We start from the raw sequence: 17,494 nt of genomic DNA, 5'->3' as shown, positions 1-17,494 counted from the left end.
AAGAATCTGAAGAGTCACATGTGACAAAATTGGTTAGGATCACAACTTATTTTACCAACACACATGCCAACAATGCTTTTCATGTTGATCAGGATGAAACACACTATTCAACATTGATAACTCTATTAAATCTGGTCAAAATATTTCTCAGCAGACACCATCATCTCTCAAGGGCATCCCTCAAAATATACTTTGGTTAATAACTAGTTTGGGAATGCCAGGGTAATCACTGAATATCATCCACCCAGGACACTCAGCATTACACATGACTTAAGCCTGAAAGAGAAAAGTTAAAAACTCAAGATTATGACCTGTCTACTTGCAACAAAACAATGGAACAAGAATTGTTATGTCACATTTATGGCTCCCTCAGTAACATGAAGATCAGCTGGTCTGTGCTGTGGTTTAGGCCCACTTCATCCCCGACCCCCATACCTACTGGATGCCTGCACACCTACCCTGGATAGGCTTCCCAGGGAAGGGCTCCCCGTGACCTTAAAGACACACTGGAAAATCTATGGCGTACACGTCTTAGGCTACCAAGACAACTGCACATTGCCTGGGTCAACAGCTTAGGTTGGAGACTCATGACCATTACATGGACACTGGAAAATGTCGATGACACCTTCTTCTCAGGAAGAGACACCTGCAAACATTCCACAGTTATTATTGTGGAGATAGAGCATGGAAGAAATTACCTGGAAGTCTCCCTATTACTCTATCACCATGGGGGCATAAAAGGCAACAACTGAGCAGGGAGACGGCAACAGCCCATGCTCTCTAGGATTGCTTGGGTCAACTGGATTCTGAACTGCCTATAGGCGCAGAACCAACTCTATATGGAGTCTATAAAACATCATTATTCACATCCATCATTCTCTCATGAGTGAGTGACAAAGAATTTCATACCTGAGTAATAAGAAGGATTTCACGGGTCAGCTGCAAAACAAAACACGGTCTCAGGTAAACCATAAACCCATACCTAGACATCTGAAGGGCAGAGGGTCTGTCGGATGCCTAAGACACAGGTCATCACTTACCAGGTTCATGCACTGTCCAGGCAATGATCATGATGAAGTTCACCATAGTATCTAGACTGCAACCTGGAAAACACAGGATGCCATATGTGTCCACTGTCAAACCTTCTAGAAATGGAAAATGCAATTATCCTTGTTTTGGGCCACCACTGCACATCCCAACACTTACTGGCATCTCACAGTCCTCACAGATCTATCCAATTTGAGGTGACACTTTCCTCTGCTGACTGGTCCCCTCAGAGAAAGAAAAATGCAGTGATTAATTTGACTTGGGATATCTGTGGTATTTACCCTGATATCTTTCAAAAGCTCAGCAATCCTATCGTTCAAAACTAAGTTTTCACTAACATACCAAACTGGAGTTTCAATGTGCTTGCTAGTATGTGTACGGTCCCTAGAATTTTTTACCATACTCGCGGTAAACAAGTCATGGTAACAATGAGTGTGAAAACACAGAACTTTTTGTAGCGGGATACTCCATTTAGCTACAACACTTCATAATACACCATAACTCTGCCAGAATACTTTGAACACTTCCACGGTCCGGATCATGGTCACAACATTTCACCCTGTGACACCTATGACATCCATGGTCAATGCTGTGGTTCAGCCTAGTATGATAAGGACCAGCACAGAGCAATCCCTCATCCCCTGCAGGATTACAGAATTATGCTCTCTAAAATATCACATGAACAACCTGGAGGTTGCTAAATTGGTGAGGACTCTCATTTCCTACCAGAATACCTGCAAAGAAGACATGGTCACTTCAATTATGTTGGGAAATACATCAGCTCTCAACTAGCGATCTACAGATCAGATGGCGCATGGTGTGGTTGAAGCCCACATCACCACTTACCTGCGTAACAGCCACGTCCTTGGTTCCTGGGCAATGATACAGTCATTGGGATTTCCGCACAGGAACCTAAAAGTCATAAAATGTCTGTAAATGACAAACCATTTCCCAATTGGACACCCATAAGCAACCTGGTCCACTAGGAGACACATCAACTCTACCTGGAAACCTCCAGTCATCCTTAGACAATACCATAGTCACAAACACGTACTCCAGGATTGGCCACCTGTGAAAAGCCTGTGATCAGTACAGTGGGTTAGCAAGCCAGGATAAGATCCAGTGTGCCTGCACTCCTGGAACAGGCACAGTAGCAAAAGTAAATCTTCTCTAAAATAGAAAACTGTAAACTCCTACTTAAGAAGATTGGCAAGGAATCCATCATTTCTTCCCTGAATCCGTGCAAGGGAATCGTGGCCACAACGAGTGTTAGCACAAGGCATCACTTACCTAGACATGTGAGCATCACGTGGTCTGTGCTGTACTTAGTAGGGGGAGGAGGGCAGAAAGTTGGTACTGTGGGTAGCCATTACCTTAGTACCAGTGATGCAGCCAACCTCCCCCTACAAACAAGGTAATTAACACAAGTGTTAAGAGCATCCTCTTCACTTAACCTCACCTTGAGTATCAGATGATGTGCACAGCCGTAGGACCCACTTGACCACCTGTTTACAGGCAGGTTCCCATTAAGACCATAGTTAGCTCGCCGAGTTCTCCTCACAAGAATCTGAAGAATCACATGTGACAAAATTGGTTAGGATCACAACTTGTTTTACCAACACACCTGCCAACAATGCTTTTCACTTCCATTACGATGAAACACACCAACTCAACCTTGATAACTCTATTAAATCCATTCAGAATCTTCCTCAGCAGACACTATCATCTCTCAAGGGTATCCCTCAAAATATGCTTTGGTTAATAACTAGTGTGGGAACGCCAGGGTCCTCACCAGATATCAAACACCCAGGACACTCAGCATTACACATGACTTATGTCTGAAAGAGAAAAGGTAAAAACGGAAGGTTATTACCTGACCACCTGCACAAAAGCGATGGAACCTGGAAGGGTTAAGTACACAGTCATCGCTGCCTTAGGAACATGAAGATCGGCTGGTCTGTGCTATGGTTTAGGCCCACTTCATCCCTGACCCCCATACCTACTGGATGCCTGCACACCTACCGTGGATAGGCTTCCCAGGGATGGGCTCACCGTGACCTGAAAGACACACTGTGGAAAATGGGAGGCATACTTGTCTTAGGCTACCACGACAAATGCACATTGCCTTGGTCAACGGCTTTGATTGGAGACTCATTGCCATTAACTTGACAATTATAGGTGTCGACACCTTCTTCTCATGAAGAAACTCCTGCAAACATTTCACAGTCACAAATGTGGACACAGAGTACGGAAGAAATTACCTGAAAGGCTCCCTATTAATCTATCACAATGGTGGCATAAAAGGCAACGACTGAGCAGGGAGACAGCAACAGCCCATGCTCACTAGGATTGCTTGGGTCAACTGGATTTCGAACTGTTATAGCACAGAACACACTCAATATGGAGTCTAAAAAAACATCATTATTCATATCCATCATTCTCTCATGAGTGAATGTCACAGAATCTCATACCTGAGTACTAAGAAGGATTTCACGGGTCAACTGCAAAACAATAACACAATCTCAGGGAAACCATAAACCCATACCTAGACATCTGAAGGGCAGAGGGTCTGTCAGACGCCTAAGACACAGGTCATCACTTACCGGGTTCATGCACTGTCCGGGCAAGGATCATGATGAAGTTCGCCATGGTATCTACACTGCAACCTGGAAAACACAGGATACCATACGTGTCCACTGTCAAACCTTCTAGAAATGAAAATACAAATGGCCTTGTTGTGGACCACCTATGCCCATCCCAACTCTACCTGGCATCTCACAGTCCTGTCACATCTATGCCATTGCCGGCAACACCTTCATCTGCTGGCTGGTCCCCTCAGAGAAAGAAAAACCTTGTAATTAATGTGATTGGGGAGATCCGTGGCAGTTACCCTGATATCTTCTAATCAGTCACCAATCCGGTAGTTCAACTTAAATTTTGTCCAACATACTAAACTGGAGATTCAATGTGCTTGCTAGTATATGTACGAACCCTAGAATTTCTTACCTGACTCCAGGTAAACACGGCATGGTAACAATGAGTTTGGGGACACATCACCCTTTATTCATATAAGAGAAATGTTCCCCATTAACAGTTATGTAGTTCATCATCATGTCTTCTTCACAAGACCTTGAAAAAAACACAGAATATACATGTGAAAACACAGAACTCTGAGTAGTGGGACACCCAAGTTTAGCTACCACGCTTTCTTATCTAATAAACCATCAACTCTGCCTCAATACTGTACTGAAATCCAAGGTCAGGAGCTTGGTCGGATATTACAACATTTCACTCCGTGACACCTGCGACATTTCCATGGTCAGTGCTATGATTCGTCATACTATGATAAGGACCTGCATATAGCAACATCTCATTCCTCACAGGGTAAAAGAATGATGTTCTCTAAAATATCACACCAACATCCTGGAGGTCCCTAGATAGGCAAGGACTCTGATTTCCTACCTGAATACGGGCAAAGAAGAGATAGTCACCTCGATTTTGTGGGGAAAAACATCAGTGCTCACCTAGCGATCTGCAGATCAGATGTCTCATGGTGTGGTTGAAGCTCACATCACCACTTACCTGCATAACGGCCACGTCCTTGCTTCCTTGGCAACGTTACAGTCATTGTGATTTCTCACAGGAACCTAAAAGTCATGAAATGTCTGTAAACAACAAAACTTTCCCCACCCAAACACCCGAAAGCAACCAGGTCCACTATGAGACACATCAACTCCAACTGGAAACCTCCAGTCATCCATAGACGACAGCACAGTCACAGACACGTCGTCTGGGATTGGCTACCTATGAAAAGCCTATGATCAGTACTGAGGGTTGCCAAGCCAGGATAAGTAGCAGTGTGCCTGCACTCCTGGAACAGGCACAGTAGCAAACGTAAAGCTTCTCTAAAACAGAAAATTGTAAACGCCTACTTAAGAAGATTGGCACTGAATCCTTCATTTCTTACCTGAATCCCTACAAGAGAATCATGGCCACAATGAGTGTGAGCACACGGCATCACTTACCTACACATGTGAGCATCACGTGCTCTGTGCTGGGATTTTGTAAGGGGAAGGGGGGCGGCATTTCTGTTACTGTGAACAGCCATTACATCAGTAACAGTGATACCGCCAACCTCCCCCTACAAACAAGGTAATTAACACAAGTGTTCAGAGCATCCTCTTGACTTAACCTCACCTTGAGTATCAGATGTTGTGCACAGCCGTAGGACCCACTTGACCACCTACCCTGTTTACAGCAAGGTTCCCATTAAGACCATAGCTAGCTCACCAAGTTCTCCTCACAAGAATCGGAAGAATCGCATGTGACAAAATTGGTTAGGATCACAACTTGTTTTACCAACACACATGCCAACAATGCTTTTCACGTCCATTAGGATGAAACACACAATTCAAAGTTGATAACGCTATTAATTCCTGCCAAAATCTTCCTCAGCAGACACCATCATCTCTCAATGGTATCCCTCAAAATATGCTTTGATCAATAACTAGTTTGGGAATGCAAGCGAACTCACCGGTTATCTTCCACACAGACACTCAGCATTACACATTACTTATGTCTGAAAGAGAAAAGGTAAAAACGCATGGTTGTTACCTGACAACCTGCAACAAAGCCATGGAACCAGGAAGGGTTATGTACACAGTCATCGCTGCCTTAGGAACATAAAGATGGGCTGATCTGAGCTGTGGTTTAGGCCCACTTCATCCCTGACCCCCATACCTACTGGAGGCCTGCACACCTACCGTGGATAGGCTTCCCAGGGATGGGCTCCCCGTGACCTGAAAGACACACTGTGGAAAACGGGTGGCGTACACGTCCTAGGCTACCGAGACATTTGCACATTGCCTTGGTCAACGGCTTTGGTTGAATACTTGTGACCATTACATATCATAGGGGGAGAGGGGCGGCATGTCTGGTACTGCTGGCAGCCATTACCACAGTACCAGTGATACCGCCAACCTCCCCCTACAAACATGATAATTAACACAGGTGTTAAGAGCATCCTCTTCACTTAACCTCACCTTGAGTATCAGATGTTGTGCACAGCGGTAGGACCCACTTGAACACCTACCCTGTTTACAGGCAGGTTCCCATTAAGACTAGAGTTAGCCCACCGAATTCTCCTCTGGAGAATCACATGTGACAAAATTGGTTAGGATCACAACTTGTTTTACCAACACGCAAGCCAACATTTCTTTTCACATTCATTAGGATGAAACACATAATTCAACCTTGTTAACTCTATTAAATCCGGTCAAAATCTTCCCCAGAAGTCACCATCATCTCTCAAAGGTACCCCTCAAAATATGCTTGGGTTAATAACTAGTTTGGTAACACCTGGGTACTCACCAGATATCATCTACCTGGGACATTCAGCATTACACATGACTTATGTCTGAAAGAGAAAATGTAAAAACACCAGGTTATTACCTGTCCACCTGCAACGAAGCAATGGAACCAGAATTGTTAGGTCACATTTATGGCTCCCTCAGGAACATAGAGCTCTGGTTTAGGCCCACTTCATCCCTGACTCCCATAACTACTGGAAGCCTGCATAACTACAGTGTATAGCCTACCCAGGGATGGGCTCACCTTGACCTGAAAGACACACTGTAGAAAAAGGGTGGTGTACACGTCTTAGGCTACCGAGAAAATATCACATTGCCTTGGTCAATGGCTTTGGTTGAATACTCGTGACCATTACCTGAACACTTGAGATGTCGATGGCATCTTCTTCTCATAAAGAGACACCTGCAAACATTCAACGGTCATTAATGTGGAGACGGAGCATGGAAGAAATTACCTGGAAGGCTCCCTATCAATCTATCATCACAGGGGAATAAAAGTCAATGTCTGAGCAGGGAGACGGCAACCACCCATGCTCACTAGTATTTTTTGGGTGAACTGGATTTCCAACTGCCTATGGGCGCAGAACACACTCAATATGGATTCTAAAAAACATCATTATTCACATCCATCATTCTCTCATGAGGGAATGTCAAAAAATTTCATACCTGAGTACTAAGAAGGATTTCAGTGTCACCTGCAAAACAATAACACAATCTCAGGGAAACCATAAACCCATACCTAGTCATCTGAAGGGCAGAGGGTCTGTCGGATGCCTAAGACACAGATCATCGCTTACCGGGTTCATGCACTGTCCGGACATTGATCATGATGAAGTTCACCATGGTATCTGGACTGCAACCTGGAAAACACAGGATGCCATACGTGTCCACTGTCAAACTTTGTGAAATGAAAATGCAAATGGCCTAGCTGTGGACCACCTCTGCACATCCCAACTCTACCTGGCATCTCGCAGTTCTCTCAGATCTATGCCATTGCCGGCGACACCTTCACCTGCTGGCTGGTCCCCTCAGAAGAAGAAAACTCTAGTAATTAATGTGATTGGGGAGATCCGTGGCAGTTAACCTGATATCTTCATATAGCTCAGCAATCTGGTAATTTCAACTTAAATTTTGTCAAACATACTAAACTGGAGATTCAATGTGCTTGCTAGTATATGTACGGACCCTAGAATTTCTTACCTGACTCCCGGTAAACATGGCATGATAACAATGAGTTTGAGGAGACATCACGCATTATTCATATAAGAGAAATATTCCCCATTAACAGCCATGTAGTTCATCATCATGTCTTCTTCACAAGACCCTGAAAAAAAACACAGAAGATACATGTGAAAACACAGAACTCTATGTAAAGGGACACCCTAGATTAGCTGCCACGCTTCCTTCTGTAGGACACCATCAACTCTGCCTCAATACTATACTGAAATCCAAGGTCAGGAGCTTGGTCAGATATGACCACATTTAACCCCGTGACACCTGCAACATTTCCATGGTCAGTGCTATGGTTCATCATACTATGATAAGGACCTGCATAGAGCAACATCTCATTCCTCACAAGGTTAAAGAATGATGTTCTCTAAAATAGCCCACGAACAACCTGGAGATCGCTAGATTGGCTAGGACAATGATTTCCTCCCTGAATACGTGAAAAGAACACATGGTCACCTCGATTTTGTGGGGAAAAACATCAGTGCTCACCTAGTGATCTGCAGATCAGATGGCTCATGGTGTGGTTGAAGCCCACATCACGACTTACCTGCGTAACAGCCACGTCCTTGCTTCCTGGGCAACGTTACAGTCATTGTTATTTCCCACAGGAACCTAAAAGTAATGAAATGTCTATAAGTGACAAATCTTTCCCCAGCCGGATACTGTTTAGCAACCTGGTCCACTATGAATCACATCAACTCTACCTGGATACATCCAGTCATCCATAGACGACAGCACAGGCACAGACACGCACTCAGGGATTGGCCAACTGTGAAAAGCCTATGATCAGTACAGCGGGTTGGCAGCCAGGATAAGAAGCAGTGTGCCTGCACTCATGGAACAGGCACAGTAGCAAACATAAAGCTTCTCTAAAACAGAAATTTGTAAACTCTTACTTAAGAAGATTGCCAAGGAATCCTTCATTTCTTACCTGAATCCCTGCAAGAGAATCATGGCCACAACGAGTGTGAGCACATGACATCACTTACCTACACATGTGAGCATCAGGTGGTCTGTGCTGGGCTTTTGTAGGGGGAGGGGGGCAGCATTTCTGGTACTGTGGACAGCAATTGCATCAGTACCAGTGATGCAGCCAACCTCCCCCTACAAACAAGGTTATTAAAACGAGTGTTTACAGCATCCTCTTCCTTTAACCTCACCTTGAGTATCAGATGTTATGCATAGCTGTAGGACCCACTTGACCACCTACCCCGTTTACAGGCAGGTTACAATTAAGACCATTGTTAGTTCACTGAACTCTCCTCACAAGATTCTGAAGAATCACTTGGGACACAATTGGTTAGGATCACAACTTGTTTTACCAACACACATGCCAACAATGCTTTTTACATCCATTGGGATGAAACACACAATTCAATGTTGATAACTCTATTAATTCCGGTCAAAATCTTCCTCAGCAGACATCATCATCTCTCAAAGGTATCCCTCAAAATATGCTTTGGTTAATAACTAGTTTGGGAACGCCAGGGTACTCACTGGATATCATCCACCCGGGACACTCAGCATTACACATGACTTAGGTCTGAAACAGTAAAAGTAAAAAGGCAAGGTTATTACCTGACCATCTGCGACAAAGTGATTGAACCAGGAAGTGTTATGTACAAAGTCATTGCTGCCTTAGGAACATGAAGATCTGCTGGTATGTGCTGTGCTTTAGGCCCACTTCATCCCTTATCCCCCTAACTATTGGATGCCTGCATACCTACTGTGGATAGCCTTCCTGGGGATGGGCTCACCATGACCTTAAAGACACACTGTGGAAAAAGGGTGTCGTACAAGTCTTAGGCTACCGAGACAAATGCACATTGCCTTGGTCAACGGCTTTGGTTGGAGACTCATGACCATTACCTGGACACTTGTAGATGTCAATGCCACCTTCTTCTCATGAAGAGACTACTGCAAACATTACACAGTCATTTATGTGGAGACGGAGTATGGAAGAAATTACCTGGAAGGCTTTCTATCAATCTATCACCATGGGGGCATAAAGGCAATCTCTGAGCAGGGAGCCAGCAACAGCCCATGCTCACTAGGATTGCTTGGGTCAACTGGATTTCATATTGCCTATAGGCGCAGAACACACTCAATATGAAGTCTAGAAAACATAATTATTCACATCCATCATTCTCTCATGAGTGAGTGTCAAAGAATTTCATACCTGAGTACTGAGAAGGATTTCACGGGTCAGCTGCAAAACAATAACACGGTCTCAGGTAAACCATAAACCCATACCTAGACATCTGAAGGGCAGAGGGTCTGTCGGATGCCTAAGACACAGGTCATCACTTACCGGGTTCATGCACTGTCCAGGCAATGATCGTGATGAAGTTCACCATGGTATCTAGACTGCAACCTGGAAAACACAGGATGCCATATGTGTCCACTCTCAAACCTTGTAGAAATGAAAATGCAAATGGTCTAGTTGTGGACCACCTTTGCCCATCCCAACTCTACCTGGCTTCTCGAGTCCTCTCAAATCTATGCCATTGCCGGTGAAACCTTCCTCAGCTGGCTGGTCCCCTCCAAGAGAAAAAAATGTATTGAGTAATGTGATTGGGGAGATCTGTGGTAGTTACCCTGATATCTTCCAATCGCTCAGAAATCCGGAAGTTGAACTTAAATTTTGTCTATCATACTAAACTGGAGATTCAATGTGCTTGCTAGTACATGTACGGTACCTAGAACTTCTTGTCCTGACTCTTGTTAAACAAGACATGGAAACAATGAGTTTGAGGACTGATCAACACTTAATCTTATATAAGAGAAATGTTCCCCATTAACCACCATGTAGTTCATCATCATGTCTTCTTCACAAGACCCTGGAAGAAACACAGAAGATACATGTGAAAACACAGAACTCTGTGTAGTGGGACACCCAAGATTAGCTGCCACGCTTCCTTCTGCCATCATCAACTCTCCCTGAATACTGTACTGAAATCCAAGGTCAGGAGCTTGGTCAGATATGACAACATTTCACCCCGTGACACCTGCGACATTTCCATGGTCAGTGCTATGGTTCATCATACTATGATAAGGACCTGCATACAGCAACATCTCATTCCTCACAGGGTTAAATTTGATGTTCTCTAAAATATCACACGAACAACTTGGAGGTCGCTAGATTGGAAAGGACTGTCATTTCCTACCTGAATACGTGCAAAGAAGAGATGGTCACCTCGATTTTGTGGGAAAAACATCAGTGCTCACCTAGCGATCTGCAGATCAGATGGCTCATGCTGTGGTTGAAGCCCACATCACCACTTACCTGCATAACAGCCATGTCCTTGGTTCCTTGGCAACATTACAGTGATTGTGATTTCTCACAGGAACCTAAAAGTCATGAAATGTCTATAAATGACAAATCTTTCCCCCCAGGACACCGTTTAGCAACCTGGTCCACTATTAGACACATCAACTCTACCTGGAAACCTCCAGTCATCCATAGACGACACCACAGTCACAAACACGTACTCCGGGATTGGCCACCTGTGAAAAGCCTATCATCAGTACAGCGGGTTGGCAGCCAGAATAAGTAGCAGTGTGCCTGCACTCCTGGAACAGGCACAGTAGCAAACACAAAGCTTCTCTAAAACAGAAAATAGTAAACTCCTACTTAAGAAGATTGGCAAGGAACAATTCACCATAGCTAAGATTTGGAAACAGCCTAGGTGCCCGACAGCAGATGACTGGATCAGAAAACTGTGGTACATCTACACAATGGAATACTATGCTGCCATAAAAAAGAAGGAATCCTCATCATTTGCAGCAACCTGGATGGAATTGGAGAACATTATGTTAAGTGAAATAAGCCAGTCAATGAAAGAAAAATACCACATGATCTCACTCATTTATGGATAATAAAGAACATTATAAACTTTGAACAAAAGATAGATACAGAGACAGTAAAGCATCAAACAGACTGTCAAATTACAGGGGGAAAGGTTAGGGAGAGGTGGAGGAGATAAGAGATCAATCAAAGGACTTGTATGCATGCATATAAGCATAACCAATGGATGCAAAACTCTGGGGGGTGAGGGCATATATGGGAGTGGGGTGGTGGGTGGCAATGGTAAGATATGTACACATATAACACCTTAATAAAAAAATTGAAGAAAAAAAGAAGAAGAAGATTGGCAAGGAATCCATCATTTCTTACCTGAATCCCTGCAAGAGAATCATGGCCACAACGAGTGTGAGCACACGGCATCACTTACCTAGACATGTGAGCATCACATGGTCAGTGCTGGACTTCTGTACAGGGAGGGGGGCGGCATGTCTGATACTGGAGCAGCCATTATCTCAGTACCAGTGGTGCCGCCAACCTCCCCCTACAAACAAGGTAATTAACACAAGTGTTAAGAGCATCCTCTTCACTTAACCTCACCTTGAGTATCAGATGATGTGCACAGCCGTAGGACCCACTTGACCACCTACCCCGTTTACAGGAATGTTCCCATTAAGACCATAGCTAGCTCACCAAGTTCTCCTCACAAGAATCTGAAGAATCACATGTGACAAAATTGGTTAGGATCACAACTTATTTTACCAACACACATGCCAACAATGCTTTTCATGTTGATCAGGATGAAACACACTATTCAACATTGATAACTCTATTAAATCTGGTCAAAATATTTCTCAGCAGACACCATCATCTCTCAAGGGCATCCCTCAAAATATACTTTGGTTAATAACTAGTTTGGGAATGCCAGGGTAATCACTGAATATCATCCACCCAGGACACTCAGCATTACACATGACTTAAGCCGGAAAGAGAAAAGTTAAAAACTCAAGATTATGACCTGTCTACTTGCAACAAAGCAATGGAACAAGAATTGTTATGTCACATTTATGGCTCCCTCAGTAACATGAAGATCAGCTGGTCTTAGCTGTGGTTTAGGCCCACTTCATCCCCGACCCCCATACCTACTGGATGCCTGCACACCTACCCTGGATAGGCTTCCCAGGGAAGGGCTCCCCGTGACCTTAAAGACACACTGGAAAATCTGTGGCATACACATCTTAGGCTACCAAGACAACTGCACATTGCCTGGGTCAACAGCTTAGGTTGGAGACTCATGACCATTACATGGACACTGGAAAATGTCGATGACACCTTCTTCCCAGGAAGAGACACCTGCAAACATTCCACAGTTATTATTGTGGAGATAGAGCATGGAAGAAATTACCTGGAAGTCTCCCTATTACTCTATCACCATGGGGGCATAAAAGGCAACAACTGAGCAGGGAGACGGCAACAGCCCATGCTCACTAGGATTGCTTGGGTCAACTGGATTCCGAACTGCCTATAGGCGCAGAACCCACTCTATATGGAGTCTATAAAACATCATTATTCACATCCATCATTCTCTCCTGAGTGAGTGTCAAAGAATGTCATACTTGAGTAATAAGAAGGATTTCACGGGTCAGCTGCAAAACAAAACACGGTCTCAAGGAAATCATAAACCCATACCTAGTCATCTGAAGGGCAGAGGGTCTGTCGGATGCCTAAGACTCAGGTCATCACTTACCAGGTTCATGCACTGTCTGGGCAAGGATCATGATGAAGTTCGCCATGGTATCTACACTGCAACCTGGAAAACACAGGATACCATACGTGTCCACTGTCAAACCTTCTAGAAATGAAAATACAAATGGCCTTGTTGTAGACCACCTATGCCCATCCCAACTCTACCTGGCATCTCGCAGTCCTGTCACATCTATGCCATTGCCGGCAACACCTTCATCTGCTGGCTGGTCCCCTCAGAGAAAGAACAACCTTGTAATTCATGTGATTGGGGAGATCCGTGGCAGTTACCCTGATATCTTCTAATCGGTCACCAATCCGGTAGTTCAACTGAAATTTTGTCAAACATACTAAACTGGAGATTCAATGTGCTTGCTAGTATATGTACAGACCCTAGAATTTCTTACCTGACTCCCGGTAAACACGGCATGGTAACAATGAGTCTGAGGACACATCACCCTTTATTCATATAAGAGAAATGTTCCCCATTAACAGCCATGTAGTTCATCATCATGTCTTCTTCACAAGACCCTGAAAAAAAAACACAGAATATACATGTGAAAACACAGAACTCTGAGTAGCAGGACACCCAAGTTTATCTACCACGCTTCCTTCTCTAATAAACCATCAACTCTGCCTCAATACTGAACTGAAATCCAAGGTCAGGAGCTTGGTCAGATATTACAACATTTCACTCTGTGACACCTGCAACATTTCCATGGTCAGTGCTATGATTTGTCATACTATGATAAGGACCTGCATATAGCAACATCTCATTCCTCACAGGGTAAAAGAATGATGTTCTCTAAAATATCACACCAACATCCTGGAGGTCCGTAGGTAGGCAAGGACTCTGGTTTCCTACCTGAATACGGGCAAAGAAGAGATAGTCACCTCGATTTTGTGGGGAAAAACATCAGTGCTCACCTAGCGATCTGCAGATCAGATGTCTCATGGTGTGGTTGAAGCTCACATCACCACTTACCTGCATAACGGCCACGTCCTTGGTTCCTAAGCAACGTTACAGTCATTGTGATTTCCCACAGGAACCTAAAAGTCATGAAATGTCTATAAGTGACAAATCTTTCCCCAGCCGGACACTGTTTAGCAACCTGGTCCACTATGAATCACATCAACTCTTCCTGGAAACCTCCAGTGTTCCATAGACGACAGCACAGTCACAGACACGCACTTCGGGATTGGCCACCGGTGAAAATCCTATGATCAGTATAGCGGGTTGGCAAGCCAGGATAAGAACCAGTGTGCCTGCACTCCTGGAACAGGCACAGTAGCAAACGTAAAGCTTCTCTAAAACAGAAATTTGTAAACTCTTACTTAAGAAGATTGGCAAGAAATACTTCATTTCTTACCTGAATCCCTGCAAGAGAATCATGGCCACAACGAGTGTGAGCACACAGCATCACTTACCAACACATGTGAACATCACGTGGTCTGTGCTGGGCTTTTGTAGGGGGAGGGGGGCGGCATTTCTGGTACTGTGAGCAGCCATTACATCAGTACCAGTGATGCAGCCAACCTCCCCCTACAAACAAGGTAATTAACAGAAGTGTTTAGAGCATCCTCTTCACTTAACCTCACCTTGAGTATCAGATGTTGTGCACAGCTGTAGGACCCACTTGACCACCTACCCCGTTTACAGGCAGGTTCCCATTAAGACCATAGTGAGCTCACCGAGTTCTCCTCACAAGAATCTGAAGAATCACATGGGACACAATTTGTTACGCTCACAACTTGTTTTACCAACACACATGCCAACAATTCTTTTCATGTCCATTAGGATGAAACACACAATTTAATGTTGATAACTCTTTTAATTCCAGTCAAAATCTTCCTCAGCAGACATCATCATCTCTGACAGTTATCCCTCAAAATATGCTTTGGTTAATAACTAGTTTGGGAATGCCAGGGTACTCACTGGATATCATCCACCAGGGACACTCAGCATTACACATGACTTATGTCTGAAACAGTAAAGGTAAAAAGGCAAGGTTATTACCTGACCATCTGCGACAAAGTGATTGAACCAGGAAATGTTATGTACAAAGTCATAGCTGCCTTAGAAAACTGAAGATCTGCTCGTCTGTGCTGTGGTTTAGGCCCACTTCATCCCTGACCCCCATAGCTATTGGATGCCTGCATACCTACTGTGGATAGCCTTCCTGGGGATGGGCTCACCATGACCTTAAAGACACACTGTGGAAAAAGGGTGGCGTACAAGACTTAGGCTACCGAGACAAATGCACATTGCCTTGGTCAACAACTTTGGTTGGAGACTCATGACCATTACCTGGACACTTGTAGATGTCGATGATACCTTTTCTCATGAAGAGACTACTACAAACATTACACAGTCATTTATGTGGAGACGGAGTATGGAAGAAATTACCTGGAAGGCTTTCTATTAATCTATCACCATGGGGGCATAAAAGGCAATCTCTGAGCAGGGAGATGGCAAAAGCCCATGCTCCCTAGGATTGCTTGGGTCAACTGGATTCTGAACTGCCTATAGGCGCAGAACACACTCAATATGGAGTCTATAAAACATCATTATTCACATCCATCATTCTCTCATGAGTGAGTGTCAAAGAATTTCATACCTGAGTAATAAGAAGGATTTCTCGGGTCAGCTGCAAAACAAAACACAGTCTCAGGTAAACCATAAACCCATACCTAGACATCTGAAGGGCAGAGGGTCTGTCGGATGCCTAAGACACAGGTCATCACTTACCAGGTTCATGCACTGTCCAGGCAATGATCATGATGAAGTTCACCATGGTATCTAGACTGCAACCTGGAAAACACAGGATGCCATACGTGTCCACTGTCAAACCTTCTAGAAATGGAAAATGCAATTATCCTTGTTTTGGGCCACCACTGCACATCCCAACACTTACTGGCATCTCACAGTCCTCACAGATCTATCCAATTTGAGGTGACACTTTCCTCTGCTGACTGGTCCCTCAGAGAAAGAAAAATGCAGTGATTAATTTGACTTGGGATATCTGTGGTATTTACCCTGATATCTTCCAAAAGCTCAGCAATCCTGTCGTTCAAAACTAAGTTTTCTCTAATATACCACACTGGAGATTCAATGTACTTGCTAGTATGTATACGGTCCCTAGAATTTTTTACCAGACTCCCGGTAAACAAGTCATGGTAATGAGTGTGAAAACACAGAACTTTTTGTAGCGGGACACTCCATTTAGCTACAACACTTCATAATACACCATAACTCTGCCAGAATACTTTGAAGACTTCCAAGATCCGGACCACGGTCACAACATTTCACTCTGTGACACCTATAAGATCCATGGTCAATGCTGTGGTTCAGCCTATTATGATAAGGACCAGCACAGAGCAATCCCTCATCCCTTGCAGGATTACAGAAGGATGCTCTATAAAATATCACATGAACAACGTGGAGGTTGCTAAATTGGTGAGGACTCTCATTTCCTACCTGAATACCTACAAAGAAGACATGGTCACCTCGATTTTGTGGGGAAAATCATCAGCACTCACCTACCGATCTGCAGATCAGAAGGCTCATGGTGTGGTTGAAGCCCACATCACCACTTACCTGCATAACAGCCATGTCCTCGGTTTCTGGGCAATGATACAGTCATTGTCATTTCGCACAGGAACATAAAAGTCATGAAATGTTGGTAAATGACAAACCTTTTCCCACCAGGACACCCATAAGTAACCTGGTCCACTTTAAGACACATCCACTCTATCTGGATACCTCCTGTCATCCATAGATGAAACCAAAGTCACAAACACGTACTCCGGGATTGTCCACCTGTGAAAAGCCTATGATCAGTACAGCGGGTTGGCAGCCAGGATAAGATCCAGTGTGCCTTCACTCCTGGAACAGGCACAGTAGCAAACACAAAACTTCTCTAAAACAGAAAATTATAAACTCCTACTTAAGAAGATTGGCAAAGAATCCTTCATTTCTTACCTGAGTCCCTGCAAGAGAATCATGGCCACAACGAGTGTGAGCACACGGCATCACTTACCTACACATGTGAGCATCACGTGGTCTGTGCAGGGCTTTTGTAGAGGGAGGGGGGCGGCATTTCTGGTACTGGAGACAGCCATTACCTCAGTACCAGTGATGCAGCCAACCTCCCCCTACAAACAAGGTAATTAACACAAGTGTTAAGAGCATCCTCTTCACTTAACCTCACCTTGAGTATCAGATGATGTGCACTTGACTTCCTACCAGCTTTAGAGGCAGGTTCCCATAACGACCATAGTTAGCTCACCGAGTTCTACT

The sequence above is a fragment of the Eptesicus fuscus genome, chromosome 1 (genome assembly GCF_027574615.1).
Source record: "Eptesicus fuscus isolate TK198812 chromosome 1, DD_ASM_mEF_20220401, whole genome shotgun sequence".
In the NCBI taxonomy this organism is placed as follows: Eukaryota; Metazoa; Chordata; class Mammalia; order Chiroptera; family Vespertilionidae; genus Eptesicus; species Eptesicus fuscus.
Note: the sequence above shows the minus strand (reverse complement) of the source record.